At 36.0% G+C, this 16,026-nt stretch overlaps 1 protein-coding gene across 5 annotated transcripts in view; it reads right to left on the reverse strand.

Annotated features, from left to right (window-relative positions):
* Positions 1–16,026, reverse strand: part of Crp (transcription factor cropped) — a 340,834-nt gene that overhangs the window by 156,994 nt on the left and 167,814 nt on the right. The gene's annotated exons all lie outside the window — the stretch shown is intronic.

The raw sequence follows: 16,026 nt of genomic DNA on the forward strand, positions 1-16,026 counted from the left end.
ACGTAGTTTCAAAATTTTTTCAATAAAAAATTCCCATTGAAATGGGGATAAATGTACTGCCTACAAAATGGCTAACAGTTCTAGAAAACAATGTTGAGAACATTTCTGCTCATTTTATACACAGTTAACAGAGTTTGTATAATAGATGGTGAATACAAAAGTTGATTATCAATTTAACGTATAAGATAATTTGCGTCTATAATAATATAAAATAAAAATTGTGGTTGAGAAATAAATTTTACGCACCATCCAAGATTTAGTATACCTGTTTATAATTGTAGGATTTGTAACACACGATGGGGGGAAAAATATTAACAACTGTTTATTATGAATGATTAAAGTAATATGAAACACTGCTCATTTTTAAACAAAAGGAATGAATTGCTATTGCTATTGCAACAGATGTTTGTTTAGAATGTTAATGGTAAAAAAAAGATACGAAACTTGGCTTAAATCGTTTATCTAAATGTATTCTTAAACATTTCCATGTTTAGTTTAGCTAATAAAGGGAAATTAGAATATAAACAAACGAAAATCGGTTCTCGTTTCGAGTTCGATGACAAAGAGAAGAGAAATAACACCGAATGCTTATTTAGATTCCCAAATTTACTAGATCATAGATTGTACAATAAATAATGGACGGAGTTAAGAAAGCATGGGCAATTACAACCGACTAAATAGAAAAAGTAAACTAGGTCTACTAGGCAAGGGTTAAGTAAAATAAAATAGTAACAAATACAATTTTCGATGTTCAGCAGTAGGTTACATGTGCCAGCAGTCAGCTAGTAGTCAGCCTTTTCCAAACTAAATATCTGATAATTAAGAAGTATACGTATAATAAAAACACAGCGATATATAAAATGTTTAGAAAATAATTTATTAACAATAATCACGCGTAGGTTAAATTTTAATTATGTCTTAAATGGTCGACTGCTAGTACATTTACGCTATATCAGCTTCTGTATAGCTTAGCCCACACAATGCCGGTATTAAGGGGGGATTCTCGTGTAACAGGTCAACAAAATCAATTTTTTTTTGTTTCCATTAAAAGTATAACAATACCTACGCATATTCTTAAAATTTTAAAGTCGAATTTGAAAAATTAACGAAGTTAGAACCCATTCAGTAAAATGCGTCAGAGCCTAAAAGAGCAAGTGGTCGACGATAAGTGGATATACGGCGTCCCAGGCATGTGTCTACGATGTTTATGAAATTCAACACTTAGAATGGATAAAGAGCTTGGTAGTCTAAATATATTATGGTATCGTTGTTTATCTTTGAAGACTGCTATCTTCAGAACTCGGTTCGGTAGAGTAGAGACTGTTCTCAGACTTGCAATTAGAAGACATTCGAATTCTGTGAATGGGATGAAAAAAGCTCCATTAGCCACTTACTACCACATGTGTTCAACTAATGAAAATCCGCAAACCAGTATGTATGGTCCATCAGGAGCTGAAAGCTGGTGTAAATGGCGAGTTGCAGAAGCGACAGGAAAACTTCATGAATTTGAGCACCAACATGCCTTTTCAAAACGTGATCAAGATCATCTCTTACCAATTTATGGGGATTTGTATAGGGATAATCTACTAGAAAGGTGTTTAAGTGGATTTACACAAAATTTAAACGAAAGCTTCGACGAAACTATCTGGCGTCTGGCTCCTAAATGTCTCCACTGCGGTTCAAAAACGATTGAAATTGCACCCCACTTGGCTGCTGCAATGTTTAATGAAGGATTTTACGCAGCCCTTAAAGTAATGAAAACGTTGGACATTGTGATTGAGAAGAACTGCAAAACATTTACCGATTCTCAGAACAAGAGCAGCAAAACAAAGCAGCAAGACTATTTCGAGGATGAGAAAGGTTTGCTATATGGTCCAGGCATAGCAGACTAAACTTTTAAATCGCATTTATTTACTTATGGCACTTAAAAATTATTGTAAGTATCTTGAGACAATATTAATACTTTTGAACACGTTTTTCTCGAAATCATGTTTTCTAAGTTGGCGTGCACGATAACTTAAGAACCAATTGACTAAACAATTTCGAACAAAGCTCATTCGAATTCAGTACATATTTATCTAGGGATTATACCTCAAGTCTGTTTTTTATCAATATAAACTCTACTTATTTACTGAAAAAAGTTAATTTGTTTTTCAATATCCCACAACTTGCTCAATTTTCCATACTTTTTTTTTTAAACAGATACAATCCCAGCGTAACCTATTTAAGTTTAAGTAAATTTTTCATTTTTTAGATTCTGACGCAGTTACACCATCTGAAAGGATTACAAAAATTGCATTAAATTCACTCTCACGATAAAAATAACTAAAAACGAATATCTTTTCACACCTTAAAAAGCCTAAGCCAATATTATTAATAGTTTGCTAGGAAAAAGATTCCATAAAAGTCACGCGTTTGTACTGCCGTTACACGAGAAGTCCCCCTCAAGCCGCTATGTTTATTTTTCGCTAGTTAAAATGTTGCACGCGAACCGAGAATCGTACGCGTCTCCGATTTCGCGCATTACAAAAACCGAAGGATAAGAGAAACAGCAAACTCTTCCCGGGGACCTAACAAACACTCGAAATCGATAAAACAAAAAGAGGTTCGGCAAACAGTGGTTACGTTTCTTGCATAGCTGTGACACCATCGAGCACCTAGGTGGTAGATATACTACGCGTTTACTTTTTCACCCACGGACCAGAATCGTGAATCTTGTTGCGCTACCCTCTCTACAATTCGAGATAACTCGTAACTCAGAGAACACTTCGCGTCGGTCCTCGACGAGCTTTATTATGCCTGACTCTTTTTCCTCTCTGTGCATCTCCGACTTTCTCTCTCTCGCGCACAGACCTTTTCCCGCCCCCCACCCCGATTCCAGCGGTCGTTTTTCCTTCTCGTTCGTCCACGGAAAGGGCTTTCCTCCTTTTTCTTCGCCGCCACACGCCCCCCTCTTTCTCCAAGTGTAGCGATTCGGTCGTTTTTCTCTTCCCGCCGCGTAGTTTGAGCGATTATGCGAGCCACCGGGGCTCTCACGACGCGTATAGGCACGCAGGGGAAACAATTATGAGCGCGTACATCCACTGCACGAGATATGTCGGTGTCATAAATTACGGAATACAATATAAATGCAAATTTAATGTCGGCTGGCCTACTGCTATTTGCGTTTACTCTTTCGGCCCCTCCCGTTTCATCCAGATCGATTCGACGCACCGTCTCCGGTATCGTTTCGCCTTCCTTCCTGTTTTTCCTACGTAAAATAACAGGATCGTGAGCCTGACGATTCCCGAAACGTGCAACTCTGCCCACACTCGACGAGATAACAGTTTCTTTTTCGGCATCGCCTCCCCCCCTCCCTCCAAATTGCTTTGCATCGTTCTAATTTTAAAATAAGCATTCTTTGGACATTTTTTAACGAAAAAACCGCGAGACTTTTCGATACGAGAGTTTCGCTCGCTTTGTTATTCGTCTATCGAGGATATACACAAATTTTTTTCATGCAAAATAGTAAAAAATGTAGGAGTTTGATTATGACGTGTATAGCTTTCTAGTGAAGTAGATGGAAAAATAAATAAAATAAATTATCTAGATTTATACAGAGGCCAAAATAAGACGAAAATCAAGAATACCAATTTGTTGATCGAGGCTTTGTTAAAAGGTTATTAACGTTTAAAGTTCCGTCTGTAGAACAGCAATCTGCGAACAGCTGTGTACAAGTGACAGTGGCTCTGGGTTAGGTCTGGGTTAGGTCCCTACCCCTGTCCCCTGTCTCTACCCCTGTCGATTTTTCTTAAAAATTCGTTTTTCATTTTTAATAAATTTGGTTGACGCTATACAGAAAAGTTGTTTAATACTTTTTTGTAGGTATTCATGAATTCTAGTTCCTCTCAAAATTTCAATGAAATATATTCACTATTTTCTGAGTTATGGCTGTTGGAAAATTGGACCACTTTTATGGGGTTTTTCTCATTTTGCGGAGTCAAGGAATAACTTTTCGAATATTTTTGTAACTTCCACATATTCTTCATCGAAATACGCATTGTTTGCATTTTGAAACATTAAAATTGTTCAATCCGTTCAGGAGTTACGATGTTTCATGAAATTTCGGGGAACCATTTCAAGGTCTCAGATTATATATTCGGTAATGAATTTTTTTCTCGAAAGTGCGTAGGATTTCGGGATATGTCTATTCACCAAAAATGCTTGTAATTGACCCCTGTGACTAAATATAATTTTTTTAGTATGATCTGAAATTTTTCAATTTCGTCGAACAATTTCAGTACCTACTCGAATTTTTTTCCCGAAAGTGGGTAGAATTTCGGGGGTATGTCTATTGACCAAAAATGATTATAATTGACCCCTAAAACCAAAAAGAATTTTTTTAGAACGATTTGTAATTTCTTAATTTTGTCGAAAAATTTCACACATCGAATTTTTTTCCAGAACGTGGGTAAAATTTCGGAAATATGTCTATTGACCAAAAATGATTGTAATTTACCACTGGAACCGAAAATAATTTTTCCAGAACGATTTGAAAATTTTTTTTTCGTCGCAAAATTTAGGCACCTACCCCTGCCGATTTTTCTTAAAAATTTGTTTTTCATTTTTAATAATTTTGTTTGCCGCTCTATAGAAAAATTGTCTAATACTTTTCTGTAGGTATGCATGAGCTCTACTTCAGAAAAAAGTTTCATTGAAGTATATTCACGATTGTAGGAGTTATGGCTGTTTGAAAATTGGACCATTTTTATGGGGTTTTTCTCATTTTTCGAGGCCAAGGAACAATTTTTCGAATATTTTTGAAATTTCTACATATTTTCCACCAAAATACGCGTAGTTTGCTTTTTTAAACATTAAAATCGTCCAATCCGTTCAGAAATTATGACATTTTATAAATTCGCATGAAATTTTGAAGAGACATTCTGGCCTGAAATTATATTTTCGGTAAGGAATTTTTTTCTCGCAAATGCGTACGATTTCGGGGGTATGTGTAATGACCAAAAATGATTGTAATTGACTCCTACAACGGAAGATAATTTTTTTAGAACGATTAGAAAAATTTTTCTTCGCCGAAAATTTTCAATGCCTACCCGAATTTTTTTCTCGAAAGTGGGTAGGATTTCGGGGGTATGTGTATGTACCAAAAATGAATGTAATTAAATCCTACAACCGAAAATAATTTTTCCAGAACGATTTGAAAATTTTTAATTTAATTTTTTAATAACTTTTTCAAGGAGCCTCAGTCAAGAAATTGATATTCTTGATTTTCGTCTTATTTTTGCCTCTAGAATCTCCCATTGGAATTTCTCTCAGGGGTGGTCGATACCCTGTATATATAGATGGAAAAATAAATATAATAAATCATCTAGATTTTTCCATCTACTTTACTAGAAGACTATACACATCATTATCTAGATGTATTTTATTTATTTCTCCATCTACTTTATAAGAAGACTATACATGTCTTTTATTTATGTATTTTTTTACTATTGGAGGGATCTTGGAATTTTAACGAGGCTCCAAAAGTAAATTCAAAGACAAATTGTGTCTTTGAGCACGCAAATTTTTTTCATGCAAAATAATAAAAACTGTAGAAGTTTGATAATGACACGTATAGTCTTCTAGTAAAGTAGATGAACAAATAAATAAAATAAATCTAGGTGGAATCTTTGAATTTTAACGAGGCTCTAAAAATAAATTCGAAGATAAATTATGGGTATGCTAATTTTCAACTGTCCAAAAATCAAAGTTTCGTTTTCGTGGACAATTAAAGGGGTTTTATCTGGTAGTCAACGTGTTAAAAAAAAGCATGCCTTATATTTTTCAAGCCAAATAACTTCTTTAATAAATAAGAATATAATTATAAAGAATACAAACTACTCTTTAAAATTGGAATAATTGCATGAATAAATGAAAAACATCTGACTTTTGGGAGATAATGTTCAGATTCATTGTAAGCTTGAAAGTAAACTGTCAACTGCAACGAGACTACTGGAGCCAATGAAAAAAGTCGGTGACAAGCGTTGAAAGGGTGTAATGGGTTTGCACAGTGGTCACTTCGGAAAAGACTCTTCAGTTTATTGCCATTCCGAACCGCTCTTTGTGTTCCGGTAGAAGAGTGTCCATCATTGCTTGCCTACTTCACCGATCTTTAAATCTTGTCAACATTTTTTCACGACGTTAATAACACCACCGTTACCTCCAAAATAATTTCTGTATCCTAATCTTCTATCTCGACTCGGTGAATTAAAATTTTTGGCAAAATAAAATAGTAAAAAGTTTTCATAGTAAATATATATTTTGAGCATATGCATCTTAACTTTACGCTAGAACCTTAAAATATGCTTTGAATACAATTCATAAATGTGGGTTATTGTCCAGAACAATTCCATAATTTATTGAATTATTTTGTTTTGAAATTTACCATTTCTGAGATATTTCACTTTGTTTATCCTATTACTTTCATTACGAAACACATTCAAAAATATGCTCAGCATTCGAAATGTAAAAAATTAATAATTATTATAAAATAATATTATTATCATCGTATCTCAGTGTCAGTAAGTTTCTCAGTTAATGAGTAGGATAATCTACGTGAAATTTTCATTCGAGGAACTTCTATAAATTATATTATGCAAGAAATTTTTGATTTATTCATAAATGACTAGAATTTGTTTTATACATATTTTTTACAGCTCATTTCAAACTACTCGCGTTTCATGTGAAATGTTCATAGAAAATTAATGACGTTCCTATGAAAATAAAAAGCAACTTGTGTGTCGATTCTCAAGCTTCAACAATTATAGAGGAAATCTATCTTCTACGAAATCTAATCTTCTACAATTGAACATTATGCATTCGTGCAGAAGATTTTAATTTGTGTCAATATATCGTCTGCCGTACCATTCACTCGTGAATAACGCCATATGAAACTTCAACGGATGTTCGAAAACATAGCCATCGTAGCAACTATGTTAAAATAATATACAGGGTGTTCGGCCACCCCTGGTAAAATTTTAATGAGGGATTCTAGAGGCCAAAATAAGACGAAAATCAAGAATATCAATTTCTTGACTGAAGCTTCGTTAAAAAGTTATTAACAATTAAATTAAAAAATTTCAAATTGTTCTGGAAAAATTATTTTCGGTTGTAGGACTCAATTACAATCATTTTTGATGAATACACATACCCCCGAAATCCTGCGCATTTTAGAGAAAAAAATTCAGTACGGGTGAAACTTTACATGTTAATAACTTTTTAACGAAGCCTCAATCAACAAATTGGTATTCTAGAATCCACCATTAAAATTTTTCCCAGAGGTGGTCGAACACCCTGTACATGAAACTCCATTAAAAAAAATTACGTTCCATCAGATATAAAAGTTATTTTATCGGAATAAATATCCATGCCCTCTATTATTTTATTTGTAAATTAATAATATATATTTTGATGAAAACATGTTTGAAAACATTCAATACAGAAATTTAAAAGTATACATATTCTGCAGGAATTTCAATTCGATAAATATTTAGTAATTCGAATTTCAAATTGAAAACAAATATTTATAAAACCTTGAAAACCTTGCGGAGAAAATTTATAGCAATAGACTTGGCTATTATAGTTATAAAATTAATTTAATATGTTCATTTGTTTAATTAATGTTTCTAATAACCAGTCGCTGAATATTCTTTTCAATTTGCATGAAATATCGAACAAGATAATTGAATATTAAATTATTTATAATTTTTGAAATAATAATTGATTTTAAATAATGAAACGCTTAAATTTTCATCCCAAAAAACGGTTCTTGAAATAATTATGTAAAACCATCTAATCACACTATTTGTCTGAATCAATTAGAATAACCTGCACGTGATTTCATTTAATGAAAATTATTAAAAGAATTACGACGTGAATTTACAGTTACGAAGTCGGTGCATCTTTCATTTTTCCCTTGCATTAGCGGTAGCGTAAGTCGAACACTATAATAGCACGTGTCTACGCGCATCCATGATGAAACCACTTAAGGTTACTTCTACAAAGTTAATGTGCCATTTCGAGAGACGTACACGCATAGCTGTGCAATTAAAATGGCGTGAAAATAATTTAGAACTTTATAGGCTTTACCGTGTGTTACCGTTAAAAGCAATTAACAATTAACTCAACATCGAATTACCACATCCTTAATCGCCTTAAAAATGCTGTAGAAAGGATGTACAACAATAATGTTACGGTAGAACGAATCGCTTATATATTTATGTTCGTCTTTTTCTTTTTTAATCATTTTGAAAAATACGAAAATGCCTTTCCGAAGAAGAAAGGAGACAATTCTTTTCTCTACTGAGAAAATTCAACTTTAAATGTTCATAACATTTTTTTAAATTGAGATATAAAGAAAATTCTACGCTACATTGTAGATAATCCTATAATTTGTAACGTATTCAAATTTAAAGTTAATCGAATGAATAGTTTCTGAGATCTATTGATCAGATTCTATCAAATGTCATTTAACTCCGCCATTTTGTTAAAGATACAGTTACAGTCGGGATTAAGAAAGAAATAAAATCCAATTTGTGTTACTAATATTTTTTTGTCTTTAAGTTTGAACGAAAATAAGCAAAAATAATAGATATTTCAATTCTAATGAGATCCTATTTTTTTAAATCTGAAGATTTCTAATTTTTTTTTAGTTCCTACCATAAATGTGTATGCTAGTCTGTGCTTGCCTCTGCTGGTCTCTGCTGGTCTCTACTGACCACTGATGACCACTCCTGATACTTATGACAACGTATAACGATTACTAACTGACTACTACTAGCCTCTGCTTGCCTCCGCTGGTCTCTGCGTGCCTCTGCTAACCACTTGTAAATTACGTAATTTCCAAGAATATCCGTGAATTAAGAAGTGGCGGGAGATTTGAAATCTTTCTGGGGAACTTAGAAATTTTTCTGCCCTTTTTGGTAGCCAGTACCATCCAATAACTGTGGCACTACTTCTGCTAGTGGACTCCTCTCCATCCGTTACATTTTTCTAGCAGGCCGTGCCTTAGTCGAATGGCCCATTTAGAAGTCGGTCGAAGAATGTATATATAGAAATGGAGGATCGATCTAGCGCTTGCGAGAGAGACAAGAGCGTAGCTCTCTGGTAGCCAGTACGGGAGGTGACGTTTACGGAATAAATGAATAAATATCGCTGATCGACCGCAGGTATGGCGTCGACGGTTTTAGGCCCATTTTAGATTTTGTTATGAGGAGGAGTGGCACGTATCATATAACTACGGGAATGATTTGGAGAGAAAAAGAAAGGTAAAAAATGATGAGAACATATAGAATTCTTTCAAATTGTGTCATTTATTGCCATAGATTTACATTACACAAATGTTAATACATATATATCATATCAGTAGTTGTCGGTAGAGGTCAAGAATAGCCAGTAGCTGTGTTATATGTGGTCACCAGTGGTCAGCAGTAGTCAGCAGAGACAAGCAGAAACCAGCAGATGTTAGTAGGAGCCGGCAGAGGCCAGCAATAGCAAGTAGCTATGGTTATGTGTTGTCACCAGTTGTCAGGAGTCGTGTGTTGTTGTTAGCAGTGGTCAGCAATAGCCAGTAACTGTCGTTGTGTGTTGTTACCAGTTGTCAGGAATCGTGTGCTGTTAGCAGTGGTCGGCAGAGGCTAGCAGAGGCCAACAGTAGCCAGTAGCAGCCTTTATATGTTGTTCGAAGTTGCCAGGAGTTGTTTACTGTGATCAACAGTGGTCAGCAGAAGCCAGCAGAGGTAAGCAGTCGCAAGTAGTAATCGTTACACGTTGTCAGAAGTATCAGGAGTGGTCAGCAGAGGCCAGCAGAGGCAAGTAGAGACTAGTAGAGGCAAGCAGAAACCAGCAGAGGCAAGCAGAGACCAGCAGGGGCAAGCAGTAGTCAGTAGTAGTCGTTATGTGTTATCAAACATATCAGCAGAGTGTTAAACCAGGAGTAGTTAGCAGGGTTCAGTGATTGTCACTGGTTGTCAGCAGATATAGATATAGATATAGATATTTATAGTTACATTCATCAGAAAAAGTTGATATATGAAAAATTCACGTACTAAATAGGAAAGTGACTCCGATATCTTGAAAAGGCTGGTTTACCATCGAAGCTTCTAGTACATTTGTTTGCGAGAAATGGCCAGTCCGGTGTAAGGTTCGGTTTACGCAACACGTGGAATCCTGAAAATGAGATTTCACGCGAACAAGGAAATGATGGATGGCGCGCGAAAGTACCATACGCAACTCCCCTGAATTACTTCCGGCCTGGTATCGACTAATTAGGCTAATGACTAGCCGAATCCGAGCGGACAGTAACCGTAAAAGATCGCCATCGCGGAACGCGGCGCCGACTGATCTGGAAAATTTCTGTCGCAATTGACGTCTGACCGGTACCAGAGCGCAATATAGGTCGTCGCGCCGATCGTAATTCACTTTTATCGCGAATATAATCGACCCAATGACTTTTCTTGCGACCAGCCGTCGATATTTACGCCGACGATACCTTTAATGATTCATACCGATTATGTGATCGACATACTCGGTGCAATGACGTACAGTGGCTGACGCATGCAGGTACAAACGTAACCCCGATCGTTCCGATTGGATCTAGCAAAATTGCACGCGACGACAGAGGCAACAGTTCGTCGACGAATCTAGTCAGTGAAAATTAATTTTGTTAGTGAAAATTGTAAACCTGTTTAATTTTGAGTATTCGGTACGTATGGACGGGATTCGAACCGATCGAAAATAATTATGGCGGTAATTATGAAAGTGGTCGACGTAAAAATTGAATTTATCAATTGGTTTGTGTTATATCGATCTACATTGAGTCCTTGACTTGGGAGACTAATTCTAATTCTAATTGAAAATTTTGAGAACGAATTTATTTTTCCTATTATATCGTATTAATATTTTAAGTAACACGTTACTAGATTTACAATATGCAGTTACTATATTTGTATACTATAACGGTGATTCGCTATAAAAAAAAATAAAACATGTTTCTTATGAATCAAGCCGTTGTTTTTGAAACTGGCATAAGTATAATTAAACATTTAAATATTTAAGGGTTTACTAGGCTCGTCCATATTAAACAAAAAAAAAGAAAAACATTTGGTAAAAACAAATGGAAAGAATTCATAAGAAAAAAGGTTCTTTTCATTCATAGTGAATTACCATTATAGTGTACAAATACGAGAGGAAGTAATTGCATTTATTTTAAAGAGAAACTATCTACTACAAGTTACTACTAACGTTTACTAATGTGTCACAGTATTCACATACTCGAGGGCTCAAAAATCTTATGTGATCCAAACATGCCCAAAAAATTAGTCACTCGTTAAAAATGAACTAAAGTGTAGAATTTAGGCAAGTCTACCCTAATGATCGGTACCGAATAGTCCGAGTTAGCGCGTACAAAACGCGTAGAAGGAAACGCGTGTCCCGCATTTGTTTACGCGGTTTCAGACTCCTTTTATCGACAGCCAGGCTATCCGCTTTCACGAATGTGCAGAAACTTTCCACAAATAGAACACCTGATCGGCAGGTTGACAGATCCGTCGAAGCAAGTAATATATTTGATTCCGTAATAATCGCTTCGATTTCATCTAATTGAATCAAAACGAGCCGTAGCCCGACGGTTTGATTCTTCCTGGTATCGAGTTTGCCAGTGGTATAGAATACGATCTCGTTTCCTGTGCCTCTGTGTGCTCTTTGTTTATGCAAAGTTTATTCGCAAAAAGCACAAACCTGTAGGCGAAACTATGGATAAAAAGAAATGTAAAAAATAAAGGAAAGCTCATTTTACGTTTGTGTTTTTTAAACGTAATATTACATATTGTGAAAAGATTTGTCTACTAAGGCTGAAATGTTAAAATGTTTTATACAAAAATAAATATTCGCAAAATAAACATTTTTAAAATCATAAAAATATGGGATGTATAGCTTTAGTATCCAAAGAATTATTAAAATCGGTGCAAAAATATATTAAATAAAAAAATATATATTAATACGATGTACTGAAGTCTAACAAAATGCACTTAAAATACACTGCGTGTTTTCGGTGTGTGAGTGCGCGAAAATGTGGTCGTACGATCAGCTGACTGGGACTCAAATACACCTGTGAACTTTAATTGCTTGTATTTCAACGATGTCTGAGATTGCAAAAAGGTAAGGAACATTTTTTCGTTGGTTTGAAGAATTGTGAATATTGTGCTGTTTTAATTTTGTAGAAAAAGAATTAGAAATTGTACTGTTTAATTATTTAATGTTGTTTTTATTCAATATTGTGTTGTTTTAGTTTTGCAGAAAAAGAATTAGAAATATATTTACGAAATGTAAATACACGATATTTGAACAAGTTGTTGCCAAGATATCTCAAGTTTCCCAGTTAACTGATCGACAACAGATTTTAAGGGAATTTTCAACACACGTGTCTTTATAGTGTAATGTTTAACCCCTTAACGTTCATACCCGAGTCTGACTGCTTTAGAAAACGATATTTCTTTAATCTAATGGTTTAAGGGATGATAATAATTGTTTTCTTTCAAATTATACGTCGGATACAACATTGTAAATAACAAAAACCGCATATTTAGAAACAAATCCAATAAAAAAAACTGATCATTCTTGATTAACCCGAAAAATATGAGCGTTAGGGGGTTAATCAAACATCAAATTTTCTTTTCTCGAGTCTTTAGATTTCGACGATGACAAGTGTGAATTCGTGGATTTGCACAGTCATGTTTATCAATATGCTGTAGATACGTGCTAGGTTTGCTTGCCATCAGATTACCAAAGTAATCTATCAGTATCGATCTATGTTTCACGATGTGTTGCTCAAAGCAAGAGGGAAAGGTAATGGAAAATGTATATCAAGGATCTACCACTCCAGACAACATGACAGATAGAAATGGTTAGTGCTTGTACTGCCATTACGCTTGAAACAATTGAACCAAGTATCACAATCCGTCATTGGTCGTCCTAGACAATGCGTCATTGCCGTGGGATACCATTTTGCGCATTTATACCGACCAAAAGTAAGCTGAAACTAATAGCACAGACGAGGTATACGAGTAGACCTCTCGCCTAATGTATTTTTCGGCCATTTCTCTGGGGCTCTAGAGCCCCATTACCATTTCCGTGTCACTCGCAACGTTACCAACAGATTCAGAAATGAACACAAGAGGAAGTGAGACAGAAAATGAAAACTGTACGGTCCATCATTGGACATTAATCCCACTTACGAAATTGGGTCAAGGCCATCCGGATTTCCAATGCCCGGAATTTTTCTCAAATGTTGGCGGCCTTGCGAAGGGGTGACATGTATCTTATAACTAAGGGAATGATTTAGAGAGGAAAAGAAAGGTAAAAATGACGAGAACACATAGAATTCTTTGAAATTATATCATTTATTGTTATAGATTTACATTATACAAAGCTTTAATACATATATATCATGTCAGTAGTTGTCAACGAAGGTCAGCAGTGGTCAGCAGGAGCCAGCAGAGGCCTGTAGGAAAATTCAAAAGTACTTAAAGTATTTTGATTTTGAAAAATCGTATTAATAATATATATATGTACGCTCATACATAGGAATAATAAAAACAATTTCTTTTTTTTCAATAGTTAAAATAAGTTGGGGGGGGGGGGGGGGGGGAGTACTTTGCTTATGTTAGCCTACATAGGTCGGGAGGTAAAAATGCCTGGGCAGTCGAGATTCTAAATCGTATGCCGTTGACGTGAGTTCGGATTTCAGTTGTTCAAGACTCTCACGAGGCGGTCCGAAATTACTTCGGGCAGCTTCGGAGAATCGAGAAAGAGGGCATGCGTCAGTTTGCCTTTGTCGACTTTCCGAAACTCCACGAGCTCACGTACGCGTGATCTGGCATAGTGTGAGAGAGCACCTTCGGTGCCTTTCTGGCATTTCTGAGAGACTCTTGAAGGAGAGCAATCAGTTTACCTTTGTCGACTTTCCGAAACACTACACGCTCACGTCCATACGCGTGATCAGTCATCTCTGGTATAAACCAGAGATGCCAGACGAAGCGCCGAGTGCACCGTGGACACGTCTTATGGGAGTTAAGAGAGGCAGGCTCACATTTGCCTTCTCGCTCTTGAACAACTGAAATCCGACCTCACGTCAACGGCATACGATTCGGAATCTCGACTGCTCAGGTATTTTTACTTGCCTTTCCTAGAGTTCATTACTGAACTCTGCAAATTACTCCTGGTTTCTATTTGCCTCTAATGACCTCTGATGACCAGTGCTGACAAAAGTACAGAACTCCCGACAACTTTTGACACCATACAACGACTGTTACTGACTGCTCCTGATTACTGCTTGCCTCTGCTGGACTCTGCTGACCATCGCTTATATTTCTGACAACCTATAACGATTACTACTGACTTCTGCTAACCTCTGTTGGTCTTTGCTGATCTCTGTCAGCGTGTGCTTGTCTCTGCTGAACTTTCCTGGCCTCTGCCGAACGCTACTGACCACTGCAGGTATTTCTGATAATGTATAACGATTAATACTTACTACTGCATGCCCCTACAAGTCTCTGCTTACCTTTGCAGGTTTCTGCTTGCCTGTGCATGCCTTTGCTGGCCTCTGCTGAACACTGCTGACCACCCCTGATGCTTCTGACATCATATAACAATTACTACATGCTACTGTTCGCCCCTGCTGATCTTTGCTCGCCACTGCATGCCTCTGCTCGTCTCTGCTGACCGCTGCTGACCACCTCTGATGCTTCTGACAACATATAACGCTTACTACTTGCTACTATTCGCCCCTGGTGATCTCTGCTTGCCACTGCTGGCCTTTGCTGACCACCGCTTATATTTCTGGCAACGTACAACGATTACTACGACTCCTGCCTTCCTCTGTTAACCTCTGCGTCCCCTGGCCTAAGCTGGCCTCTGCTGACCACTGCTGACCACCGTTTTTATTTCTGGCAACGTACAACGATTACTACTGGCTACTGCCACCCTCTGCTGACCTCTGCCAATATCTCCCGACGTCAGTTGACCATCGCTGACCATCGCTGACCACTGCTGACCGTTGCTGATAAATTGTGACACGATGTAATATAATATAATAAGTTTATATGTATTAAAGTGTTGTATAATGTAAATCTATGACAATAAATGATATAATTTCAAAGAATTCTATGTGTTCTCATCATTTTTACCCTTCTTTTCCTATCGAAATCATTCCCTTAGTTATAAGACACTCCGAATCTTTTAAAATTTTCTAAGTTCCCCGGAAAGATTTCAAATTTCCCGCGATTTCAAATTACGTAATATTACGTAACATTACATAATTTTTGCTGAAAAATTCCGGCCGGAGAAATTTTGAAGAGCTATTACGTAATATTGCGTAATATTACATAATGTTACGGAATATTACGTAATTTTTGCCGAAAAATTCCGGCCGGAGAAATTTTGAAGAGCTATTACGTAATATTACGTAATATTACATAATGTTACGTAATATTACGTAATTTTTACCGAAAAATTCCGGCCGGAGAAATTTTGAAGAGCTATTACGTAATATTACGTAATATTACATAACATTATGTAATATTACGTAATTTTGCCGAAAAATTCCGGTCGCGAAACATTTTAAGGAGCTATTACGTAATGTTACGTAATATTACGTAATAGCTTTTTAAATTTTTTGCCGAAAAATTCAGGCCGGAATTTTAGCCGCTGTCTGAAACTTCTTGAAAATTTCAGGGATTCCGAGAAGTTTCAGGGACGTCGGTAAGTTTCAGGGATCTGAGAATTTTCAGGAATTTTTAGAAATGACGTCATTTCCAGGAATTCGCAGAAATTCCTGGCAGCGGGAAATTTGGAGAGGGAAAGAGGGGTAAAAAATGATGAGAATACATAGAATTCTTTGAAATTATATCATTTATTGCCATAGATTCACATTATACAAAACTTTAATACATATAAACATATTATATTATATTACATCATGTCACAAGTCGT

The sequence above is a fragment of the Colletes latitarsis genome, chromosome 10, assembly GCF_051014445.1.
Source record: "Colletes latitarsis isolate SP2378_abdomen chromosome 10, iyColLati1, whole genome shotgun sequence".
In the NCBI taxonomy this organism is placed as follows: domain Eukaryota; kingdom Metazoa; phylum Arthropoda; class Insecta; order Hymenoptera; family Colletidae; genus Colletes; species Colletes latitarsis.